Below are 15,644 nucleotides of genomic sequence, written 5' to 3'. Positions count from 1 at the left end.
AGCACTTAGTATAATGTCTGAGACACACATCTAAAAAGACGTCTTCATCAGGCTAGAGCTTGTGCTTGGGGAATGGAAAAATGGATTCAGTAGTTGAGAGCAGGAAATCCAGGCAGGTGATAAAGTTATTCAGGGAATTTAATGGGCATCATGTACCCATCATGTACCCAGTTCTAGAAGTTGGTATCTGTCAGAGTGGTTCAGAAAGGGGTCATAAATAAGCTGAAGAGAGCATGATGTCCATGAGTTCCAAAACAGGAGGCATCAGACCTAGAATCATTTATTTACTCATTCATTAAGCATTAATTAAGTGCCTTCTATGGGATAACACTATACTATGTGTTATGAATAAAAATGAATAAAACATGGCCTCTTCCTCACAATACCATGATGGAAGCAAAAAATCTGAACAATTACAATATAATGGGCTGTATTAGAATATAGGTAAAGGAAAGGTTTTATAAATCTAGCAGGGAGAAAAAAAAAAAGACCAAATCATATCGGGATCCTTCACAAGTAAGGTAAATGAGGTAAAAGTTGCCTGTTCCTTGAAAGGTTAAGGCCAGGTTAAGAAGAAGGCAAAACATTACAGATATAGGAACAGCTTGCAAAAAAGTATTGAGGGATGAAAGGCCATCTTGTATTTAGAGAATGGCAACACTTTTAAAGGACTGGAATGCAGGAAATGTCAGGGAAAGTGAAAAGATAATACAACTGTAGTGATAACCAGATAGGTGTTTACAAAATACTTTGAATACTATCCCTTAGCTGGTGGTGAGATAGCCACTGAATGGTTTCATCATAGGACTGGCATTTGCTGGGCATGTATTTACCATGAAAGTAATGATGTTAAATTTTCAGAGCTCCTCATCTTCATGGACCTTTCCAAGACCCTTGGAAGATCCTGAGCAATGTGCTCAAGTCCATTTGTTTTTGCCACGTTTGAAAAAGAAATACTTTATTTTATCCAACTCTAAATTGGATAATCTTCAGCCTTCACAAAACTTGGATCTTCCTTGGCATGACCTATGACTTATGACTCTGACAATGAGATGGTGGATGGGAGGGAGGGGGAGAGGCTGGTAGGAGTCACTGAGAACTGAACTAAGGCAGTGGTGCAGATGATCAAGAGAAGGGGCAGGCCCTTAGGAGGTAAAATCAACAGGATTTGTGACAGGTTAATATGGGGATGGAGTGGATGCAAAAAATTTTTGGAAGACTTAGATTTTTAATGGATGTTTAAGAGGATGGTGTTACTATAATTGCAAAATGAAATATACATTTGGGAGCTGGAAAGACAGTGGATTATCTTTGTCAGGAAGGAGGAGCACAAAAGAAGGGGGTGTTCAGTAATGTTAGATACTGAAAAAAAAGATGGAAGGAAATGAGAACTAAGGATTATCTATTGAGTTTGGGAGTTAGGAAGTCACCAATTACCTTAGGAGAAAACAAAGAATGGGACCACTGGGTGGTGTGGTGAACTCAGAAGGCAGCAGCAAGCGGATTATAGCCCTCCCTGTACCGCTCATGACTTTGATGAGTTCAAGGTAGAACAGCAGTGGCTTTGGGGGAGTGGGTGGGAGAGAAGAGCTATGGAATGATAGACAATCCCAGTCAAGAGGGACTGGGGGGAGGTGGTCAGGCTGAGAGGAAAGGGATTCAGACACAGGGGAACCAAACAGACTCTAGCAGAGTATGGGATTTTTGGAATCAGAAGGCAAGTTACTGGGGTACAAGGTGCTGGGAAGAGTGGGAGTTAGGCTACTCTAATGCTGAAGAATTTCAGTATTGTCATAAAATGCCCCAAATCCCCAGAATGAAGATAAGGTGGTCTCCAGAGTCCAGGGCATATCTGAACCAGCAAACATCTGACAAGAGAGCTCAGTGATACAGCGGGCAAGATGCGGGGGACCTGGGAATCAGGAAGAGCAAAACCAGAAGGAAAAATTTATGGTTGGGTAAGGGATGCGAGGCAGCTCCTCTTGCCTCCAGGCTCTGGAATCTGAAGTCAGCACTTCTAAAATCAGAGGGGAGATTCAGGCCCATTGCCCTTTGTATCTCTAACAATAGCGCTACAGTCTTTTGAGTTTATCATGTGATCACTCTGAAGTTTCAGAGAGGAAAAACTGGAGATTTTGCTCTAAAGATTCCTAAGGGGAATCAAGAAAGACATAGTATAGGTCTGGGACTGTTCACTAAAGTACTCCTAGCAGCAAAAACCAAAAGAAACACAGCTGGAAATCGTTTTATGAATTGCAGGGAAATTGTAAGATTGAATTCAGTCAAGATAATTGGTTTTTAAGTATGTCCTTTTCCCTCTCTCCTATTTGATATTATTAACATGAAGACTTTTTAAATGTCAATAATTTAAATGTAATTTAATTTCTTTAATGAAATTGTTTAATAATTGGAGAATGTAAGAATAGCTTTGGAGCAGCAGCATCAGGGGAGGGTGCTGAGGGCAAGGGGGAGCACTCAGCCTTAGAGGGGAAGGAAGGTGCCTTCCGTTTCTCCAGGGTGACTGGTTGATGCCACTGGAATCCCTCTGGAAGGCCTTCTGTTTCCAGCTCCCCCAGCTGAATGCAAGGGCACTGCATGCCACATGCCACCTAGGAAATGTAAAGTGCATCAAAATAGGCAGCGATCCAATAGTGTTAGATATGGTTGCTCTGCACACAAAATTCTAGGATTTAAGCAAAGTTGGCATCTGGATAACAGACTGGACTGTCACAGCACCATAGCCTGGTATTTAAAGACCTCCACAATTTACTTTTTGCACAAACACATATTCAACTTTGAGTCATATTCTACTTTTTTTTTGGAACACATGTCTGAGTTTATCTATCCTGTAATTTGTAGTTAGGCTTTTGGAATCTGGAACCAAGTAGAGGACTTTATAGTCATCTCTATTTAATGTTATCTTGTTTTTTTGAACTCGGCCATATTTCCAAAGCTGTTAGGAGTTCTTGAATACTGTTTTAACCATCCAGTATTACCTGTTTCTCCCAGCTTTGTGCCACTGATACTTTCATCCACATAATTGATTGAAAATATGGAGAAGACAGGGTTGAAGACAAAGCTCTTGAGCCTTGAAGCATTTCCTGTGGGTTGACATGGATCACTTAATGGGGGAAACAGAAGGAACATCTACCAGGTACCTACCATTACAAATGATTCTTTGCGTATATTACCGCATTCAATCTTTCATAATGGGAACACAGCTAGTTAGTGCTGGACTTGATTTTTGATTCTACATCTGTCTAACTCCATGCTCTTACCAGTAATTAAATTGCCTCTGATTACCCGAAGTTCTTTACTTGAATGGTCAGCTTCCTACAAATCTACCAACCTGCCTTTGCTTCTAGCCCAGATATCTTTCTAGACCAGATTTCTGCATCTTGTCTAAGGACACCAGGACAGGCCTTACTAAATAATTGGCTGAAATTCAAACACACTACCTGAGTTTCTCTCAGTTTTATTGGGACTAAGATAGTTTTAGGTGTGCTGACAAAGGAGGAGGAAGAGGATAGTCTGAAGTAATAGGGTTTGATTTTTCACAAGACGGCACTTGTTTTTTGCTGGTTCCTTTTTTTTTTTTTTTTAAAGATTTTATTTATTGATTTGACAGAGAGAGAGATCACAAGTAGGCATAGAGGCAGGCAGAGAGAGAAAGAAGGAAACAGGCTCCCTGCTGAGCAGAGAGCCCAATGCAGGACTTGATCCCAGGACCCTGAGATCATTACCTGAGCCAAAGGCAGAGGCTTTAACCCACTGAGCCACCCAGGTTCACCAGCCACTGAAGCACCCTGTTGGTTCCTTTTTGATAAGAAATATATATGACCCTTAAACATTACAATAAGTGGAAATGTGGTTTTTAAAACTTTTATTTTTATTTATTTATTATTATTCTTATTTTATTTATTCTTATTTATTAATATTTATTTATTATTTAATTATTTATTTTATTTATTCAAATAAAAATTATTTGTTTATTTGAGGTTGGGAAGGGGTAGAGGGAGAGGGAAAGAAGAACCCAAAGAGATTCGCTGATGAGCGTGGAGCCCAATGCAGGGCCTGATTTCACTACCCTGAGTTCACCACCTGAGCTGAAATCAAGAGCTGAAGACTTAAAGGACTGAGCCACCCAGACACCCCAAGAAAAGTGTTTTTTCATAATTCATGTAGTATCACGTATCATAGTTTCTATAGTTTCATTTTCTTTAGGGTTTGGAAAATTTAGGGGCCTGCTATAATGTGGAATTCTGTGACATCTGAGGATATTCCCCTCAATAGTCCTGGCCATGGTAATAACAGAAATGTAATAACCACATTTAAATGCTTACTCTAAATCAGGCATTGTATAAAAGGCTTTACATGTATTAGGTATTATCTCACTTATTTTGTACAGCAACCCTCTGAAATGCTTCCTTTCATTATCTCTATTTTATGGTTGAAGAAACAGGTGAAAAAGTAAGTGATGTACTTATGAGCTGAGGTTTGAGCCCAGGAAGATGATCTCTTCCACTGCCTGTGGCGCTCGCCATGATTGGGAGAGACTCCTCCAAGGCTCTCTCGCATTCCCCTTCATCTTGTGAGCAGAGCGACGGACTGCCTGGTTCTGAAGTATTTTTTCCAAAAGTTTATATAGTGAGTAACCTTAGGTGTGGTGTGTCTCTGTTAGATGGCAAATAAAATGTATAAATGAGAATTTGACTCTCCGTGGACAGTCTAGAAACAGTTCTATTTAAGAATATCTTGAAGCAGGGCTTCTAATTTAGTTTGTGAAATAGAAGGGCACATGGCTGGGTTGCCTTGCTTGGTGCCCTTAAGGGATATAGACTCATTATAGCGGCTAAAATAAACACAGGGGAAGATCACTCAGGCCGGGTTTGCCCTTAATTTAGAGTTTGACATGTATCCATCAACAGCAGAATCTACCTAATGTCAAGAGGTACAGGATTTTAGAAGAAGAGCTATTCTGGAATAAATGACACTTGCTTGGGAAAATCTTAGAAGCTTACTGGAGAAACTATGCTTTTTCGTTTATTCAGGTAAAGTGATGATTGGAGAATGGTAATAATTTTACTTAAATAAAATGAATCTGGTTACTATGCATTTTCAGAGTTTGGAGAGAAAGAATTTTGGTTTTCCAGAAGGAGATTTTAGGGATGTTTACCTAAATTGCATGCATGAGGCATGTCCTTGAAAGGGTGAACCCAAAGGTTTTAGTCAAACTATTTAAAATTTTAGGCACATATCTCATCTCTCCCTAAATTTTCTGCTTAGCAGCTCAGGCACAAGGCTTACTCAGGACTCTATGTGAAAAAGTAGCCAAATATGCAGGCTCCCAGGCAGGGTCTAGTCAGTGGCGCATTAGAGCACAGATTTCAAATATAGGCACATGGATTTCCTTCTTTTTAATTTTGCAATTGGATTAATGGTTAATGGATGCAGAGAACAAGGTTGCTGGTTTCAAATAAGAGCAATCCTGGCTGGGGCAGTCGCGGCGAGTTTACTACAGATTTCCATAGACTAGTGGTTCTCAGACTTTGGTGAACATCTGAACCCCGTGCGGAGCTAGCTCTCTCAGTCCCAGGAGCGCTGGGGACAGTGTCAGATTCATTTGGTCTGGGGAGGGACTGAGGATCGGCATTTCTTTTCTTTCCATTTTTTTTTTTTAAAGATTTTTTATTTATTTGACAGATGGAGATCACAAGTAGGCAGAGAGAGAGGAGGAAGCAGACTCCCTGCTGAGCCGAGAGCCTGATGTGGGGCTCGATCCCAGGACTCTGGGATTATGACCCCAGCCAAAAGCAGAGGCTTTAACCCACTGAGCCACCCAGGTGCCCTGAGGATCTGCATTTCTAAGAAGTTTCCAAATAACGCTGATACTGCCGGTCAGACCACCAGACTTCAAGATTCACTGCCCTAGATCCGTTCTGTGGGATTTTAAGCAGGGCCTCTGGGCTGGGAGGGAGAGCTTGTTAGAGAGGTAAATATTTAGGTTATTTTCTATCTTGGCCTTAGGGAGAGAACAACTTTCGTTTCCCAGGGGACCCTTCTTCTGATTTTTGTTTTTTACTGTATTCCTATTTTACATCAGTTAAAGTGTGGCCCCGCCTTAGCTGGTAGTGAACTCAGGGCCAGGCCTTCCTCCCGGCTACTCTTGCATCATTTCTTTTTCCTTTCAAATGCGAAGCAACACCCACTAATTTTTAGGCAATTTTCCTGGACAAAATAGTGTATGTTATGCAGACCTCCTCTGGAGTGGGAAGGAACCAGTTTCCTTTGGCTCTTAGATTTTACCTATTGAATTTCTGAGTGTTATACATCAACAAGTTGCATAAACTTTAAGGCCAAGACCCTAAGACAGGGAAACTGAAGGGAACACCATGAGAGAAAAAGCTGTTTTTTTTTGTTGTTGTTGTTTGTTTTTTCCCTTTGTCTCATACCTGGCTTCTATTCTTGCTAGGACATGCAACCCCGACCCACTCTACACATCCTTCAGAATGCAAACAGTGTATGTCCTCCTTTTATGGGACAGAGAGAGCTAATGATTTCTCTAGAATAGATAGTATCTAAGGAAGGACCAGAAATTCCCCTGGGAAACAAAAGTATTTGAAGATGGATGAGGGGATGAACATTTTCTGTGTGATAAGTGAATCAGGGCCAAATGCTAAGTATTATACGAAGGGGAATTACACTAAATTCAGGGAAGAACCTTCTAAGAAGCAAATCCCGGTGAGCAACCCAATGGGTTTTTCTGTGAGGCAGTGAGCTGCCTAACCCAGAAAGTATTCAAATGATTCCCACTTTATATGGGAGGTTGGAGTCTATGATATCAGAAGTTCCTCAAATTCAGTTATACTGTGAATTCGCCCCAGTGACTTTTGGAAAATCACCCTCTCTGTTCCTTTTTGATGTTATTCCCAGTGATGACCCATATTCCAAAGGATTTGGATTTCCATACGGACTCATGGGATTTAAGAGATTACCATCAGGAAAAACCATCTCCCCCAGCGTTTAAAAACCAACAAACAAAATGAAAGGACAGCAGATATCCACTTCTTTTCTTTGTTTTAACCAGAGTCATAGGTGCTTTCCTTACCCAAGGGCTCAAGCACTGAATATACCCATTTAAACAGTCGAAGGTTGACACTACTAACAAGAGGACATTCTGAAAAAGCACATCAGGACATGGCAATTGAGTCCAGCAGCCCCAGGAAGAAGCACATTGCTGTGGCTTGATGTTTCTGGTACAGTGATCAGCAGTGAAATGATTAACAGTGTTGGCATTTAAGTGATCATAATTAGGTTTCAAAGTTAACAGCCCATTGAGATAAATAGTGGAAGTTCACACCTCTCTCAGTGCTATTGTTTATCAGACTGTCAAGCTGCAGACTCAGGAAGACAACATTAATGTGGCTTTGGACACTAATTGCCCAGAGCCAAGTTACATCCACCTGGGAGGGTCCTGTGGGTATTTGTTCAACTAAAATGTCAGAGAATATGCAGCGCTGGGATTCTGCGTTGCCTAACAGCACACAACATTGCCCTGATATTTCAAAGCATAGAAGGCAAATGATACGGGGCGATGTTGTCACAGTGGGTACACAGCTCCTGGACTGATAGTCCATTTGCCTCAGTTTATCCTCTCACATGGCGAGGAAACCGCTCACTTGGACAAAATGGCTTCCGACAGGGCTAAAAAAATGGAACGATTTCAACAGAACAACCAAGAACTCTTTGCTCCTCTGACTTAGATTTCTCAACTGCTGTTATTATCCTAAAGGACTTAGATGCACATTCTATCCATGCAAGAACATTGAGAGTGTAATTAAATTAATTTTAATAGAATTCTGAATTATTTGTTCACAATTAAGTTTACACGCATGATCGCATGCTGCCTGATGCTCAATAAGGGTGGAGACTGTACAGTTTCAGTTTGCAAATTATTGATTTTTTTCAAAGGCAATCAATAATTAAAGGCGGCAAAAATGGAGAAAAAGAACCGAGCTTTAAAAAAGAATATGCTGCAACATTGGAGGAGGGGTTGTCTTTTCATGAAGTTTCTTTAAAGAATGAAGACATTGGGGGGCCGCCTGGGTGGCTGAGTGGGTTAAAGACTCTGCCTTCAGCTCAGGTCTTGATCCCGAGGTCCTGGGATCGAGTCCCGTGTTGGGCTCTCTGCTCAGCAGGGAGCCTGGTTTCTCCCTCTCTCTGGCTGCTTCTCTGCCTACTTGTGATCTCTTTCTCTGTCAAATCAATAAATAAAATCTTAAAAAAAAAAGAATGAAGACATTGGTGGTCTGTTATTACAATCACATGAATAGTTATGGAACATCCCTAAAAACTGACGCCATCAAACAACTGAATTTTAAGACTTCCCATGTCTTGAACAGTTTTTCTTTGCTTTGTTTTTTTTTTTTTTCATCCCATGACCCTTTGGGTTAGAGAATGACTGTGGCATTTTCTTTAACAAGGAGTGTGACCTGGGGGCTTAGCGTTGGCCACAGGAGGATAAGCGGCCCCAAGGCATGAAAGGGCAGGAGAAGAGGAAAAGAGAGGCATCCGAGGGCAAAGAAAGACAGGAGCAAGCACATGGGGGCAGGAATGAAAAGTAGCTGAGGAGATAAATAGGTAGGTATCCTCAGTTCCCTCAGGTGCCAGGACCATTGTTTTCTGAGATCTCAGTGAGAAACAGATATCTAGCTTCTGCTTCTTTGAAGGCGTTCTGACTTGGGAAGCTTTCATGAAAAGAATAATACCAGGGGCTCCTGGGTGGCTCAGCTGGTTTAGCATCATGTCAGGTCATGATCCCAGTATCCTAGGATGGAGTCTCACATTGGGCTCCAGGCCCAGCGGGCAGCCTGCCTCTCCCTCTGCTTGTGTTCTCTTTCTCTCTCTGACAAATAAATAAATAAGATATTAAAATAAATTATAGGGGCGCCTCGGCGGCTCAATAGGTTAAGTCTCTGCCTTCGGCTCAGGTCATGATCTCAGGGTCCTGGGATCGAGCCCCGCATCGGGCTCTCTGCTCAGCAGGGAGGCTGCCTCCCTCTCTCTCTGCCTGCCTCTCTGCCTACCTCTGATCTCTGTCTGTCAAATTAATAAATAAAATCTTTTAAAAAAATTATACCAGGAAGCAATGGCTGTAATCGTTCTGAAAGTGTAGGAGGTGTTTCCATCTCTTACTGTTAAATTTTCCAACTGGCATAGCCTGATGCCTAAGGTTCTGAAGCCGAGGACTAGGGCAGACCCAGTCAGCGGAGTCCAGCCTCTAGTGTCTGGGGGAAAAAATTAAATAAAAAAATTAAAAAAAAATTGTGTTTGATTGTTAGGTAAATAGGAATAAACTCCCTGAGGCCTAGTCTTGTGCCTTATTGATTTTAATATCATCAATATAAGCTCTAAACTTGGTACAGAGACTATTTGTTTTTCTTGAGAGAAAGAGTGCACAAGCAAGGAGGGGCAGAGGGAGAAGGAGAGAATCTCTGCGTGGAGATCAGCACGGAGCCCAGTGTGGGGCTGGATCTCACGACCCTGAGATCACGATCTGAGCCCAAATTGAGAGTTGGACTCTCAACTGACTGAGCCCCCCAGGCACCCCCACAGGTTTTTTTTTTTTAAAGGGTAAACACAGAATTGATGGTGAACATTTTAAAACACATTAATTCACATCTTTTGTCAGGTGATATTAAAAACCACTGGGTAATTATACTAATAATTTTGATATCACACACTAAAATTTTTCATATTTTTCAAAATGCTTCTGTAGTACTTTTAGGTTCTGTCCAACCCTATTGTCCTTTTGTGTCTGGTTTATTTCATTCAGCATAAAGTTTCAAAGTTCATCCACATTATAGCACTTACCAGCCCTTCATTCCCTTTCGTGGCTGAATACTGTTTCATCATGTGGCTACAGCATGTTGTGTCTGCCCAGTCATCTGGGGACAGACACAGGTTGTCCCCATCTCATTGCTATTGCACATAACGTGACAATGGACATCGGCATACAGCTCTCCGCCTGACTCCCTCCTTTCAGTTCCTTTAGGTATATATGTAGGAATGAAATTGCTGGGTCATATGGTCAATAGAGCAGATGTATTCTATCGGTTTTCCTTCTCTTGTTGGACCCTGGCTGAGGCAAAGGCACAGGACAGGGGAAAAAAAAAAGAACCTGACCCATCTGCAGATCTGAAAGTAAGCTCTGGTATATGGGTGCTATCTTTGCTCCAGCTAAAATATTCTACTTTATTTTATTTTTTTAAAAGATTTTATTTATTTATTGGACAGAGAGAGATCACAAGTAGGCAGAGATGCAAGCAGACAGAGAGAGAGGAGGAAGCAGGCTCCCTGCCGAGCAGAGAGCCCGGTGCGGGACTCCACCCCAGGACCCTGAGATCATGACCTGAGCTGAAGGCAGAGGGTTAACCCACTGAGCCACCCAGGCACCCCAAAACATTCTATTTTAGATACAGAATTATTGACACAGTTGAAGCTCCTACAATCCCACTCTCCCATTCCCTACCCCTCCTCTCGTAGGGTAAGGAACATTCTACAGCTGGCGCATACCATTCTGATCCATGTGTACATATTTTCAACATAGATAAATGAGCAAACTGCTGAGCGTCGTATTCTGAGGTTTAGAAATTTATGTAAATGGCATAATACTTCATCCTTTTTGTAACTTACATTTTTCACTACTATAATGTATCAAACATCTGTACAAATTTATACATGTAAATCTGGTTCATTTATTTTAACTTCTGAATAGTATTCCATTGTAAAAATGTTATCATTATATTTCATACACTTCCTATTGATTTTAGTTTTTCACTATTTCAAACAGTATAGCAATGGCTCCTAGGTAGGGCATGTTTCCTTATAAAAATGTGCAAAAATTTAGGGGTGATTAGAAGCTATCTGTGTCTAATCGGATGTTTATGTTATCCCTTTGGTTTGAATTTCAAAGACTACTGTTTTTGAGAAGTTTTACTGGCTAAAAACTGCTTTGACTCTTGGGTACTTTGAATCTGTTTTTAATTCTTCAAAGTTGCTGTTTTAAGTTTCCCCTGTTGAGTTTATCAGGGAAAACCTGATAAATTTGCATGGCACACAATCCACACAGTTATGCTTCCTCAGTATTTAGCTAGCTTTCCCTTTCTTTCTCCCCACTGCCCTGGAGCAAAGGCTGAATTTTAATTTTGTGATGTTATATCTAAATTTTAGCTTTAGACCGTTCATAGTTATGAATATATAAATCCCCCCCCACCCCGACCCATGCCCAAAAAAGAAACATCAAAGCTCAAAACAAGCTTTATGTAAATTTGCTTTCTCAACTTCATGCACCTGAGTTAAATGAGGCTCATAAGAACGGTTGCAATTTGGTTAATGTTTTCCTCCTGACGCAGAATTTTAATTTGGAATTGTATTTCTGGAAAGGTGGTACAATTTAGGAGGCTGACAATTTAGGAGGCCATTTAAAATGATGCCTTTTCTTTTAGGGAGAGTAGGAGGTCTCCTTCTGGGGTATTAACTAGGTCAAAAGTTCCCCAAGGTCAGGGAGCAACAAATGTCCTTGACACTGAAAAGGTCTGTTTGGAAATCTGAGAAGTATCCAGAGCCCTAGTTGTTGTTTTTAATGCTGTTAATGGGTGACAGAATGCTAATTAGTCAGATTAACTAAGTGGCTGAGTCATACAGTAACCCTTCTCAAAAAAGAAGTGCCCATTTTGAGATGCTAAATGAGGCCATAAAGGCAGCCAACCGTACCATTCTTGAAAGATAAGAGAGTACCAATGAGGCTGTTAACATAGCAAGTGAATTAAGTCCCTGGCATGTTGTGTGTGCTTTTGCATCTATATCTATACACCTGTGTACATTAATGGACATATGAATGGGGGGCCAGTTTTCTTAGGTAACAAGCATTTAAATAAATCCAGCAATAAGCCTAGGTTTCAAAGATATTTAATCAGATCAATTTGTTCTTTAAGGAAAGCATATTCACAATTTTTATTTTAACCAGAAATTCTAAAACTTAAGAATTGAATGATTTTCCTAGAAAATTGTGGGTTTCGGATTTTCAGCAGAGGGACCAGAAGGATGGAAGCAGGTTCTGATTCAGGGCTGGGTCTCAGATACAGGAATTTTAGGGCTTGGCCACACTTTCTTGGGAAGGTCCTGTTAGCAAGGATTTCCTAGACCACCTTCAGGAGAATCCAAACTATGTAATCCCATTTTTAAAGCTCTCCCCCAACTTCTCTCCGGTGCTTCAGTGGTTACTCAAACAAAAGGTTTCCGGCTAGAATTCCTTTTGGAGGTGTTTGATGGGCAACCCTGATGTAGTTAGTGTTTGTTCTCCACAGCCAGGCCTCTGTTTCAGTTTCTCCTACTCCCCATGAGGTGGGAGCGTTAACAGGATCACCAATGCAGAGCTGCTGATGCCTCCTTACTGGAAAAAAGAGGTACACAGGAGAACTTGTGAGAGTAGAGCTTTGAAAGGACAACCAAGCGAGCCAGTGTTCTAAATCCTCCCTGTGTACTGACAAGCAACGATGTATTTGCTGGGAGTGACCTCCGTATCTCTAGAACCCTCCTGGGAAAGGAAACGCTTGCATTTTATCAAAATAAGCAAGCACTTATTTGTGGAGCATAATAAATAGCATGGTGGACATGGGAGTTAGGAGAAGGGAGTTGGGGGAAATTGGAAGGGGAGGTGAACCATGAGAGACTATGGACTCTGAAAAACAATCTGAGGGGTTTTAAGTGGTGGTGGGGGGGTGGGAGGTTGGGGGAACCAGGTGGTGGGTATTAGAGAGGGCATGGATTGCATGGAGCACTGGGTGTTGTACAAAAACAATGAATACTGTTATGCTGAAAATAAATTAAAAAAAAAAAAAAAAAGCAAGTTAAGAAAAAAACCATGGAGCCGGGATGTGCTTTGATGAGAGCAAGATAGCAGCATGAGCTGCAGGAGGGCGTCTTACGGAAGGTGAACCCAGGACACAGAGCGTGGTTGGTGAGTGTCACTTCCCTGACCTCCTGACAGGACCTCATGTGGCAACTGCAAGACGGAGCATCCACAAGTTTTCTCTGATAGAAGGAAGACGAAGGCCTGGACAGAGGACGCACATGCATCCCACCAGGATGCAATTGGAGGCTGAAAACAAAACAAAACAGAACAAAACAAATTTGGCTGCTGTACTATGTATTTCCTTTTGCTATGTTAAGCCATTTGGCTTTTGCCATTGAGTTCACTAGGGTTTGAAGCCAACATTATTTTGAATAAGGGAGTGATATACTCTGATTTTAGAAAGATCATTCTAGCAACCAGCAGAGTAATAAAGCCGCAGCAAGGAGCTCGGCGGAGGCAGGGGAGAGGGGGTACCCATGGGGGAGGGAGTCAGTGTCACATGGGTCAGGGGTCTCTGCCCCACGCATGCCTGTACCCAAAGGGTGAAGGCCGCCCCAGCAGCCGAGCTGTTCCTGGGCCCTGCCCGTTCTATGGTAATCTGAATCTCTGGGGATGGGGTCCAGGAGATTTCTCACGTGCCCGCCAGTAGGTTCTCATGCACATTCCAGTGTGTGGACGGGGTCGTAAGATGCTCCTGGGGGAGCTGCCGCGTTCTTCTCTGGCCGCCTGCGCGGGCGCCCGTGCCCGCCCCTGCGCTCCTGCTCCAGAGATGCGAACTCTTCAGCTTAACGTTCCATCCTAACGCCAGGAGGGAATGCTTTTCGGCGATCAGGGTTCCACATGGAAAACCACAACGTCCAGGGAATAAATCAGGCCACCTGGGAATAGTTTAGTCTCTTTACTTGAGAGGAGTGTTTCATCAGCTTTGATTCATCAGAGGATCTGGCCTGCACAGTAATAATCATCATTTCTGTGACAACCGGCATTTGTTTAAGGGGGGATGGATGTTAGCAGGCTACGGAGGTCTGAAGTGTTGAGCAGCAATAACTCCTCTCTCTTTGTCTTTGTGGGCTAGGCTAATACCAATCACCCTCTTCTTCCTTTCCCTCGGGACTCTGCCTCCGCAGTAAAGGAGCAGACAGCAGCCTCGTGGGGGTGATTTCAAGGGTACCACGAAGACCTCCAGGAAGGCCTAAGAGGCCTGTCTGCTAGTGCTCCTCAGGTACCCGTCACTGTGAAATTCTAGTGATTTCTTTTATTACTGAAACCGTAGTTATTTAAAATGTACATTTCCTCCGAGGGGGTTGTAATTTTAGAGTGCCTCTAAGTGAATTTGTAGAAGGCCCCCAAATATGTATGTCTTTACCTTAAAATATACGTATACTATAGTACCAACATTATATGTTATGCTAACACACAAATAACAATGAAGCCATAAATGTATATAAATTATATGCCTTTAAACAAAATAATCCAGCTTCATAGGTTCCTGCTCTAAAACTGGGAAAATCCTATGGATGGGCTCCAAAAATGGTAAATCAGTGTCCTGAAATTGTATGCAAAATTGATAAGCACTTTTTGGGAGGGGGGTTTTCAACTCACAAGATACTACATAATCACAGGGAAGAGAAAGAAGATCTACAAATAGGATTTTGCATGGGGTTGGAGAGAAAGACACGAATGAAAGAAATGAAGTTGTTTCATGAGCAGATACTGTAAAATAGACACTTGTCTCTGAGACTCTGACTTATCTTCTCTCACTTGACTCCTGTGAGTCTCGCTGAGGGAGGCATTACTATCTCTACTTTATAAATAGGCAAACTGTGGCTCAGGGAGGTTAGATGATTTCCTGAGGTTTAGTCTGCAGGGTTGGGGTATGTCTGGGATTCAGAGAGAAAGAGCAGTGGGCACCTGGAGCTAATGGGCTTTGAACGGAGGGAACTGGGACATCTCAGAGACTCTTCCTTCTGGGTGTCCAAGAAGGAAGGAGCTCTGCCCTGATTCAAAGCCAACCCCTCCAGTTTTGCTCTGATTCTGCTTCCTCCTGCCTCTTCTGGGACCGGCTCTCCCAAGCATTCCCTCTCTCTTTTACGCCTTCAGTCTCTCCTGCTTCACAGTGTCCCCAACGCAGTTCACTCTCCACATGGAGGGTCAGCGAGGAGTATGAGATGTGTCATTAAAGCAAAGCCAAAACTTCTCTAGGTGATTCTACCATCCCTGCTGCGTCTCCCCTTCCCAGCCATGAACGATTCTCAACCCTCTGCATGCATTCTCTACCCTCTTGCCTGTGAGCAACTTTAGCATTCCCTACTATAAACAACGACAACAAAACATTGTCTTGAAACTGACATGTTTCTCTTTTTCTCTCAGTCTCCCTCCCTTGGATTGGATTCCTAATACTTCTAAAGCACAATCCTATCTCTCTAACTCTGGAGCAGAAACACCATTAAAGTGCAAAGCGTATAATAAGATACTGTGTTGTCTGCCCATCTTTCCCCTTCAGTAGACCGTGAGGATCTGGAGTGGTGTGTTGTTTTGTCTCCCTGGGCCTGACGGAGGGCTGAGGAGGGAGCCTGGTAACACAGGGCCCGTGAAGGAATGGCTGGGTTCTGTTGTCTACAACAGCAAATCAAGCTCCATACTTTATAAGATGAATAACTATTCTGGTGTGCCCAGAGCGATGGGGTTTCTCAGGCTATGGAACTGTTAGTGCTAAAACCGGGCCATG

At 42.4% G+C, this 15,644-nt stretch overlaps 1 long non-coding RNA gene across 1 annotated transcript; it reads left to right on the top strand.

Moving 5' to 3' along the window:
• The first annotated feature begins 13,677 nt into the window (after positions 1-13,677).
• On the top strand, positions 13,678-15,387 carry LOC309848254. Its single transcript, XR_014302925.1, has 2 exons — positions 13,678-14,138; positions 15,287-15,387. It is a non-coding gene; the product is annotated as an uncharacterized lncRNA (long non-coding RNA).
• Positions 15,388-15,644: the final 257 nt, after the last annotated feature.

This window comes from Mustela nivalis, assembly GCF_964662115.1.
Source record: "Mustela nivalis genome assembly, chromosome: 14".
In the NCBI taxonomy this organism is placed as follows: Eukaryota; Metazoa; Chordata; class Mammalia; order Carnivora; family Mustelidae; genus Mustela; species Mustela nivalis.
Note: the sequence above shows the minus strand (reverse complement) of the source record. Positions and strands in the feature narration are given on the sequence as shown.